Below are 9,671 nucleotides of genomic sequence, written 5' to 3' on the forward strand. Positions count from 1 at the left end.
GTTCATTTTTCTCAGGATCCTTTTTCAAGATGTCTACACTGTGAAACTGATAACATATCAGTAGCTTCTTCCAGCCATGACTTCTTAACTTTAATGTTTAACTGCACATGCAATTATATGAATTACATGTATTATCTAATAGTTTTAAAATATTAGATAGAGCTAAGGCTAATGTCTGCTTTGATGACCCCGCACCAGCCACAGTTTTCATACGTCACCTCTCAAATCCCCCAGAGGTTACCAGCTTCACAAATAATGGGTTTCCATAGAGGATGTCATCTTGAAAAACACAAACATAGTTTCATGTGTTTCATTGGGCTTCACACTGCAGCCTTTTCATCTATCTGCATATCTTGGAGACCTTTCCTGCTGGTTCCTGTAGGATTTGCCTTGTTCTATTTCACCATCATCTCATCGTCTGGGCTGAATAAAGACAGTCAGCAGTCACATCCCTGTCGACGTGCATTCAGCTCTTGCCACTTTGTCCCTGTTAGAAACTGCACTGCCGACCATGTCGCGGTACACACCTCCATGTAAATGTCACAAGTGTTTCTCTGGAGATGATATCAAGCAGTGGAGCTGCTGCTCATAGGCCAACACAGAGCCTTGGCTACATTGCACTTCTCTACGAGGCAACCAGTGTGTCCCCACCAGCAGTGCCTGAGTATTTGTCTCCCCTCCCCTGCTAGCACCACCCTCTTCTTTCTGGTAGAGGAGACAGTAAGACCTGTAGCATCCCCAGGCCCTCTATGAGTGAGGAGAGAGGTCTTGGAGCTGTTTTCCTGCTCTGCTTGTGGGGCTGGGTTTCTGAGGCCCATGACCTGGCTTCACCAATATTTTCTCTAGCCTGTCAAGAAAAGAACTTGAACTTCAGTGAAATATATCTCAGAAATTTGCCACAAGGAGAGGGCTAGGGAAAACCTAACTAAAATATGTTAGAAAAGAGAGGCCAAGTGTATCCCAGGTTCTGTGTCCAGTTTCTTTTAGTCCTTCATGAAGGTGACTGAGCTGTTTTAGAAATAACATAGTTCAGCCAGGTGCGGTGGCTGGCGCCTGTAATCCCAGCACTTTGGGAGGCCGAGGTGGGCAGATCACTTGAGGTCAGGAGTTCAAGACCAGCCTGGCAACATGATGAAACACCATCTCCACTAAAAATACAAAAAAAAAAAAAAAAAAAAGCCAGGCGTGGTGGCACACACCTGTAGTCCCAGCTAGTCGGGAGGCTGGGGCAGGAGAATTGCTTGAATCCAGGAGCCAGGATCACGCCACTATACTCCAGCCTGGGTGGCAGAGTGAGACTCTGTCTAAAAAAAGAAAAGAAAGAAGTAACATAGTTCAAAATGCCATTGGAGAACTCTTAATAGTGCCCCAATTATAAACCATGCATCTCTCCCTCACCATCTGATCATTTTAAACCCAGATCCCCTCTGCTAATCCAGGATCTAAACAGTTTAAGCCGGGAATGGCCACAATTTAAAGAATGCTCTCTAGCCTTTGAAATTCAGGTCCCTGTTCCCCTTTGGCCCCAAACCCACCTCCTGCCCACTCGTTGTAGGCATAAATGAGTTAATCATGGTGCATAACTAGGGTTACCATAACATTTGTCATCCACCTGGGACATTTTTATGCATGAAAGGCAGCACTAACCAGGGGGATGCTGGGATGACAGGGGCAGAGCAGGCTGTCTGGGCCCCCAGCCCTCCCGTCATGACAGTAGCAGTGTTGTTAATAGTAGTATGACAACATTGCAAGAAAATGCACATGCTCAGTCACATAACTATACAAATAATTAGTATTAATGTTATTATTATTAGCACTTTTAAAAGAGAAGTAACTTCCCTTCTCCCGCTATTTTTAAATAGACTTCAGTGTGCTGAAAGTTCTCCCATTGAGAGCACTTATGCAGTTGAGTGAACTATCTGCGTGAAAGTGACATTTGCTCATCTGTCTTTCTTGCTGAAGTCATCATCTAAAGGTAAGCAAAAGAGTAAGCTCAGGAGAAAGAAAATGGCGCACTCTCAGAGACCTTTCTTGGGGCTGCTGATTGAGAGACATGAGGCCTGTGGCCACCAGTTGTTGTGGCTTTAAGCAGCAGCAGCAGTGGCAGGGACTCTGGGCTTCCACGCTCCCCTCTCGTCCATGCCGGGAGCACTGCAGCCTCTTCTAGCAGGGCTAGGATGCCCCACAGCTCTGGGCCTTGAACAGGGTAGGGGTCCGTTGAGACTGGGGGTTGCTGGCCTAGGGTTATGAGTGGCTTTTGTTGGCAGAGACTATAGTTAAAACCATCTAAGTGCAAAAGTACCTTAGAAATTAGAACAAAAATTCACTCCCTTAGGAATATCGAGGTCATTTTTGCTCAGATTTCAATTATTTTCACACCACCTTCACGGTTTTTGCCATATTCCTATACTGAACTGCACTTCACAGTTCTCTCTAAGTCAGCTATTTCTTTATGTAAAAACATTGGTTTTTAAAGGAAAGTTATACAACTGCTATTGAAAGATTACCAGTATCCCTGGCTTCTGGTTAAGTATTTTAAAAATACTCATGAAGACAAGTGCATGCTCTGGAAATGGCAGCGTGGCTGATGTCCCTCCAGGTGCAGCCCTGAGCACCTCCTTGATCCTGTCCCCATCCACCCAGTCTCTTCATTGACCTGAGAAACACTCATCTGGACTCTAGGAGAGATGGTGAGAGATGGTCTTGTATGGCACAAAGATTTCCCACCAAAGGGGACAAATGAGGTTTTGCTCCCAGTATCTGGTCAGGCGCCTCTTAGCTAAGGAGTGGTAGGAAGAGTTCTCATTCCAACCAGTGGAAGCCTGTTGAGTTTCAATGGGGCTAAATTACTTGGGGCACATTTTCTTCCCATGACATTTGTTGTCTAATAATAAGTCAACAGATGGAGTTGTCTTGATCTGCCTTTACCATGACATTTGCTCCCACTTCACATGTTTATGTTTGCAGATGCAGCCAAGAAACAGTCGGTAGAGCTGTGTCCCATGCCCCAGCGAGATGAGCCCGGGCACTTCTCACTTCCTGCTGGCACGCTGTGAAGCAGTGTTCCAGCCAGAAGGCCTCTCACAGAACCCATCCACTCACCTCTGTTCTCGCTCCCAGCTTTTCTGGGGATAGGGTGGGGGGAGCTGGGTTTGTTCTCCCATAGTGCTCTCTGTTCTTGACAGGATGCCAGAAAGTGCAATGCTCTCTTCATCAGTTCGAAAGCAGGCAAAACCAAGTAATGCATGCTTGATAAAATGTTTACAGTGAGCATATGATAAATTCAGCTTCTGCATTTGGTTTCTTCTGGCAGGGGAGACCACAAGGAGTGGGAGAAGGACATTCTGCTAGATGAAGTTCTTGGCTGCGTTCTTTCTTGGGTTGGGCTGCGTAGGGTCACAGGGGTTGAATGATAGTATTTTTTTTTTTTTTTTTTGAGATAGAGTCTCACTCTGTCGCCCAGGCTGGAGTGCAGTGGCGCAATCTCGGCTCACTGCAAACTCCGCCTCCCGGGTTCATGCCATTCTCCTGCCTCAGCCTCCCGAGTAGCTGGGACTGCAGGCGCCCACCACCACGCCCGGCTATTTTTTTTGTATTTTTAGTAGAGACGGGGTTTCACCGTGTTATCCAGGATGGTCTCGATCTCCTGACCTCGTGATCCACCCGCCTCAGCCTCCCAAAGTGCTGGGATTACAGGCGTGAGCCACTGCACCCGGCCCGAATGATAGTATTTTTAAATACTAAATTTTAAAAGTATGTATTCGGACTGCCTCCATGGGTCAGTGGCATGGGACAGCTGAAACCAACCCAGGGCATTTGGGGGTGGGCCTGCTGTGCTGTGGCAGAAGGAGGTTGTTTTGAGGCTGAGCTGTTGCTGACCAGCGTGATGGGACTTTGCTCACCTTTCTTCTTTCTATACAAATTAAGAACCCTCAGAAGAGTTCTTAGCACATATTAGGCCCTCAGTAAATATTTGTTGAACAATTTTTCACATGTGTATTTTTAAACTTGTTGTTATGGAAATTTTCAAGCACACCAAGGCAGAGAGGAGGCCAGCGCAGCTGCGCTGCCCGTCAGCTTCTGCTGCTCTGGTTTCCTCTGTCACCACACGTTTTCTTCTGGAGCCCTTCACAGCAAATCCCAGAAATCATAGTGTTTCACCCCTGGCAGTTTTGGACAGTAGAGTGGGTTCTTCTGTTCTGGATTTGTGGCTCTGATCCACCTAACAGTTCGTTCTTCATGGGTTCTTTTAGGATATTTTGAAGCCGACCTCTTCCTCCCCAAAGCCAGCGTGTCAGGAAAATGAAACCTTTCTCTGTATCTCCCTGTGGGGGGTTTCCTTGCTGCATAGGTGTGTACTTGGCTGCACGTTTGTGCTGGGCATTGTGCTGGACCCATGTATCAATGATGAGAGAAGAAGCCTGTGGCCTGGGGCCTCCATGCAAATGCAGGCTGATGGCATGCTTAGGGGAGTGGACCCTTGTTCCTGTGAGCATTAGGAGTGTTCTAAAGCGACCACCCATCTTTTGAGCTCCCTTTCACGACTCCCAAGTTGATTATTGGTGATTTCCCCCATTGCCAAGTCAGAGTGGACATTTTCAGCAGACAGTACCCCAGCGGACTGCAGCTCTGCCCCTTCTGACAGACAGCACATTGGGAACATGCAGAGCCCACATCCAGGGTGATGGCAGTTGTCACCATCCATGTGGAAAGACCTGGCCCCGGCCAGCTGCTGGGCCTCTTTGCACCGTATTAATAGCAGGGCCATGGGGCCCACTGGGGTCGGGAGACGGGGGGAAGGAGCACAGCTGTGGCGGACATCACCGCATGCTCCAGGCATGTGTGCCCGTCTCCTAGTCAGGGAGATACAGGCATACAGATGGCCACACCTTGACTTGCCTCTCCAAAGCCCCCCAAGCCCCTGCCAGCCTTCTCCTTGTAGGGGCAGGAATTGGCTCGCACTGATGACCCATTTGACAAAGGAGCCAAATTAAGAATGGCATGATTGGAATAGAGGGTTCCAGTGGCCCCATGTTCAGGGTCAGTTTATGCTTTTATTGGACGCACAGGCATGGGGGCCGAATGAGGCAGTGGTATTTAAACAGCTGGGGATATTGGGTTCTATATGCCAAGGCTGGACAGATATTTTTAAATGTCACAGGCCAAATGGAAGCTCAGTTGGCAGCAGGATGGAGGAGCAGGGGGATTTGGAGGCCACTGCCTTGCCGTGGCTAGATATGGCCAGGAGAGCTGAGGAGGATTAAGGCCTGGGAAGAAGCCAGCCTGGGAAGTGCCCGTGAAGAGGGAGCAGGAAGGATCATATGAGGAAACAGTAGGCGCCAGGGGTGGCGGGCAGGCAAGAGCGCAAGTGCTGGGGCCAGGGGCGGACAGAACTGTGTGAAAGCACCAAGGACAGGGCCAGAGGAGCCAGGTCAGAGCCCAGCCCTAGCTTGGGAATGCATAGGGAGCAGAGCTGGTGGTTCAGGGCCCTGTTCTGGCATCAGAGAAATGTGAGTGCTAACCTCAGCACCCTACTTTCCACCCTGGGGCCTTGGGGTGACTTATTTATCTGCCAAGGCAGTTTCCTGACTTCAGGGAAGGGGCCAGGAGAGGATTAAGTAAGAACAAGCAGCACCTGATACTCAGAAAAGTGTCCCTAAATGATCGCCGCCTTTATTAATAGTACAAATTAATGGGTGACCAGCCTCCATATGGGATGGAGCCGGAAGCTGCTTTCCAGGCCTGCTCTCACCCAGAGACACGGTGTGTTTCGACCACATAGGAGTTCTTTTAAGGATGAATGATGATGACTGCTAATGGTTAGGTGTCAGCAGATTTTACAGAAGCCTTTGGCCATTTGACTTCTGGTCTAGTGGAGCCTCTAGTTTTCTGGGGCCTGCTTCTTCCTGTCCATAGACAACCGTAGCTGGGGTGCGGCTGCCCCCTGTCGGCCAGCAGCACGCGCACCCCTGTGCCTGCCACCACCTGTGCCTGTCACTCATCTCTGAGTGGGGCCTGGCCTCCTTAGGCATTTGCACTTGCTCTCCCTGCCGTAAAGTGGAGCTATTATTATCTTATAAGAAAAAAGGGTCATCATCAGAATTGGGCAGGGACCCAGCAACTGAGTTCTGGCCGGGGCCTCCTTGCCTTTGCTGTGACATTGGTCTGGAAGACCTGGGCTGATAGATGAGCATTGAATGGCCGGGCCTGGGGAGCCATCATGGCTGCCTGCTTTCCTCCTGGTGGGCCCTTTAGTAAGCTGAGCAGAAACACAAAATGGCTAGGGCAGTTACCGTGGCCACCTAACATCTGTGCGTCCCTTGGCCTCCCTCATTCTCGTCGGGGATAGGGATGACTTAGGAAAGCCAGAGGAGGCCCAGGCTGCTGTGAAACCTGGGCCTTGCTTTTCAGCACAAGGATTTCAAGAGGAGAGGAGGTGGGGGAGGAGGGGAGTTTCTGTTGGGGCTGTTGTGGGCCTCAGGCAGCCCCTGAGTTAATCCCTATTCGTATTCAGAATTCCCTCCTTTTCCTTAGTGGGTCAGAGTTCTCTCTTGCTCATCCAGGCCTCAGAGAAGAATCCATGGTAGTTGTGACCACAGCTAGGCCTTAACTCCTTCAGGGCCATGTACATGAAGGCTCAGAAGATCCCCTCATCTTCTGAAGAAGTGTGAGTCTCCTCCCATAGGCTTCCAAGGGACGCTAGGGTTAGCCGTACTTGCACAGCCTGCCCCACGCTCAGGCTTCTTGGCACAGAGAAGCCCTTCCTCTTACTGATTTATGGTGCCTACCATGTTCTAGGCATTAGAGAAATGCATTAATTTACTCTTCATAGCAAACTTATGGGAAAACTGAGGTACACACAGGTCAAGTAGCTTGCCCAAGGCCACACAGCAGGAAAGTCGTGGAGTCTGGATTTGAACTCCAGTGGTTGGACAGGCTCCAGAGGTCACCTTTCAAACCACGGCCCTCAAATGCTGCCTGGAAAATGATGGAGCTGATGGAGGGGTCCGAGGTGATGGCTCTGGTGAGTTGGGAGCCTGCCAAGTCACAGGAGCACACTGGACAGAGGGGACAGCCAGTGGAAGGGCCCTGAGGTGGGAAAGAGCTGGCCGTGAGCTGTAGGGAAACAGGAAACCAGTCTGGCTGCAGGAAGTGAGCAGGGGCCAGGGAAGGAGCTGGGGTAGCTGAGGAGGCAGCACCATAAGGGCAGCCCATGGCCATGGCACTGGGGTCTGATTCCAAGTGCAGTGGGAAGCCCTGACCTTCTGCTGGCTTGAAGGTCTCCCTGACTAGGAGATGGGATTCTTGTGGCAAGAAGAGAGCAGGGAGGGCAGGAGCTGAGCTGCCCCACACTGGGTAGCTGGGGTCTTTTCACTGAAGGGGATCTGATATGGTTTGGCTCTGTGTCCCCACCCAGATCTCATCTTGAATTGTAACTCTCACAGTTCTCACGTGTCATGGGAGGAACTGGATGGGAGGTGATTGAAGTATGGGGGTGGGTCTTTCCTGTGCTGTTCTCATGATAGCAAGTCTCATGAGATCTGATGGTTTTAAAAAACGGAAGTTTGCCTGCACAAGCTCTCTCTCTCTTTGCCTGCTGCCATCCATGTAAGATGTGACTTGCTCTTCCTTGCCTTCCACCGTGATTGTGGGGCTTCCCCAGCCACATGGAGCCGTAAGTCCAATTAAACCTCTTTCTTTTGTAAATTGCCCAGTCTCAGGTTTGTTTTTATCAGCAGTGTGAAAACGGACTAACACAGGGTCCATCTGGGAGAGGCTGCCTTTCTCTGAGGCCTCTTGCTTGGCAGTGTAGAGAAGGTTCACTAGTGCTTCTGGAATCTTCCTTGGCCCTTTGGGACTCAGCCTATAGTCAGAGCTGGTTCCTTAGGCCTTAGATGGGGCACCCTTGGAGAGCTCCCTGGGGTAGGTGTCCAGGTGCCATGTATGGCTCTGGTTACTCTGGTGCCTCCCTCCCTTCGTCTACGTGGTGCTTCTGGAGGGCTCGGCTCAGCCTCGTCTTGGCAGCTGGGCCAGGAGGCAGGGCTTTGTGGGTTTCCCGTGTGTATTTCTTGACAGGGAGAAAATGAGCCTCACCTGTGCGGCTCAGCGGTCAGCAGCTAAGGCCGCATCTCCAGTTCCATGACAAAAACACCAGGTCAGGTGCATGGGTGGCTGGCGCTCACCATGGTAACACCGTGAAGGCATCTCTTTGCCATTCCTGGTGCCCCCACTGGAGCGGGCATCTGAACTCTGGTTGAGAACCTGGGGGCTCTGGTGGGGCACAGTGCCCAAGCCCCTCCCCACTAGATGGCACAGCTGCAGTGACAGTACGGACAAGCATTCAGCACCCCTTTTCCGGGAGGGTCACCTGCGGTGGGGTGCGAGGACCCCTTTGCGCTGGGCACCTGTTGGACCTGAATCCGGGTCCCAGCTGTTCTACCTCACGCTGAGGTTGTGGTCACCTGTGTGGGTCTGGGTTTTTTGTCCGTGACAAAGGTTGGGACCAGAGGTAGATGGGTTCGCCTGCTCTATTGTTTCATGATGGAAACAATCCTGGTTGGTTGCCTGGTTTTTGCTTGGGTTCCCATTCCTTGCCCCGGCCCTACAGGATCAGTGGAGCACCATAGCCCTGTGTCCTTTCTCTGGCCAGTCAGAGGGCTTCAGAAAAGGCTTATCTAAGCCTGACCTCTTGCCCTCTGTTCTTGAGGGCCCTGAAGAAGTTGACTCTGGCAGATGGCTTGTCTCAGATCACACACAAAGGCCTTGGAGATTGGCACTCCACACCCATTTCATTGAAACCTGCTCTCCCCCCATCAGAAAAAGGGCCATGTTATCAAAACCATAACTGCTTCTCTCTTAAATCAACAATAAACAACAGCCTAAAGATTGCCCATAAAAGTAAGTTCCACTGATGGCTGTTCGGGCCGTTGGAAGCAAGATATCAAGTTGGAGTGTGATCATGGGAGATTATGCCGCAGGTGAGTGTGTGTGCGCCTGGTTTCATTTCCATTGTTAATCCTTTGCCCTGTTTTTCTCTTTCTTTTTATCCTGAACCTGTCTGCTCCCAAGGGTCCCTGTCTGCTTCCAAGGGTCCCTGGAACCTTCTGCAGCTGTGCCTCTCCAGAGCTCCGCCTCATTAGTGCCACGTTCTTGAAAACCATGGTACTTCAACCTCTTCTAGATGGGAGTTAACCTTTGCCCTGTGAATGAAAGGTTTGATAAGCAAACAGAGTTTGGTGAACAAGATCCTTGTGGAGGTAAGAGCTGATCTCTGACGTCCACTGGGACCTGGCTGCTCTGCAGGTTTCCGTATCACATCTTCTGCACATGTCTATTAGAATTGGAGTTGGGGCGTATCTAGTTTTGAATAAAGGCCCAGCAGGCCCTCTCAGATGCACCCTGTCAGACAGAGCATACTGTGGATTCTTTAGAAATGGCCTGACTCATTCTTGTTGGTGACCACACCACCCACAGGCACCTAAAATGAAAGGATTTTTGTTAGCTGGTTACCACCAAACCACCTCAGGCAATACGTGGGAGACTCCAAACCAGCTGCTGTTAAAAAAAAAAAAAAAAAAAGAGGCAGCAGAGCAGTCATAGAACAGACCCTTCTTACTGCGGCATACAAGAAGATCCCATGGAATGCAGGCAGCCGCAGGTTTATCCACATG

The 9,671-nt window shown here is 50.3% G+C and overlaps 1 long non-coding RNA gene across 3 annotated transcripts in view; it reads left to right on the top strand.

The window, feature by feature from the left end:
* The window catches only part of LOC129474813 (uncharacterized), a 33,145-nt gene extending 23,740 nt beyond the window's left edge, over nt 1–9,405 (top strand). For 2 of the 3 annotated variants that reach the window (XR_010119451.1, XR_010119452.1), the window contains 2 exons: nt 1,863–1,975; nt 9,070–9,405. This is a non-coding gene — a long non-coding RNA (uncharacterized lncRNA). The remainder of the gene's footprint in view (nt 1–1,862; nt 1,976–9,069) is intronic. The other variant, XR_008654641.2, reaches the window with a different exon arrangement.
* The last annotated feature ends 266 nt before the right edge of the window (nt 9,406–9,671 follow it).

Source organism: Symphalangus syndactylus, chromosome 24, assembly GCF_028878055.3.
Source record: "Symphalangus syndactylus isolate Jambi chromosome 24, NHGRI_mSymSyn1-v2.1_pri, whole genome shotgun sequence".
In the NCBI taxonomy this organism is placed as follows: Eukaryota; Metazoa; Chordata; class Mammalia; order Primates; family Hylobatidae; genus Symphalangus; species Symphalangus syndactylus.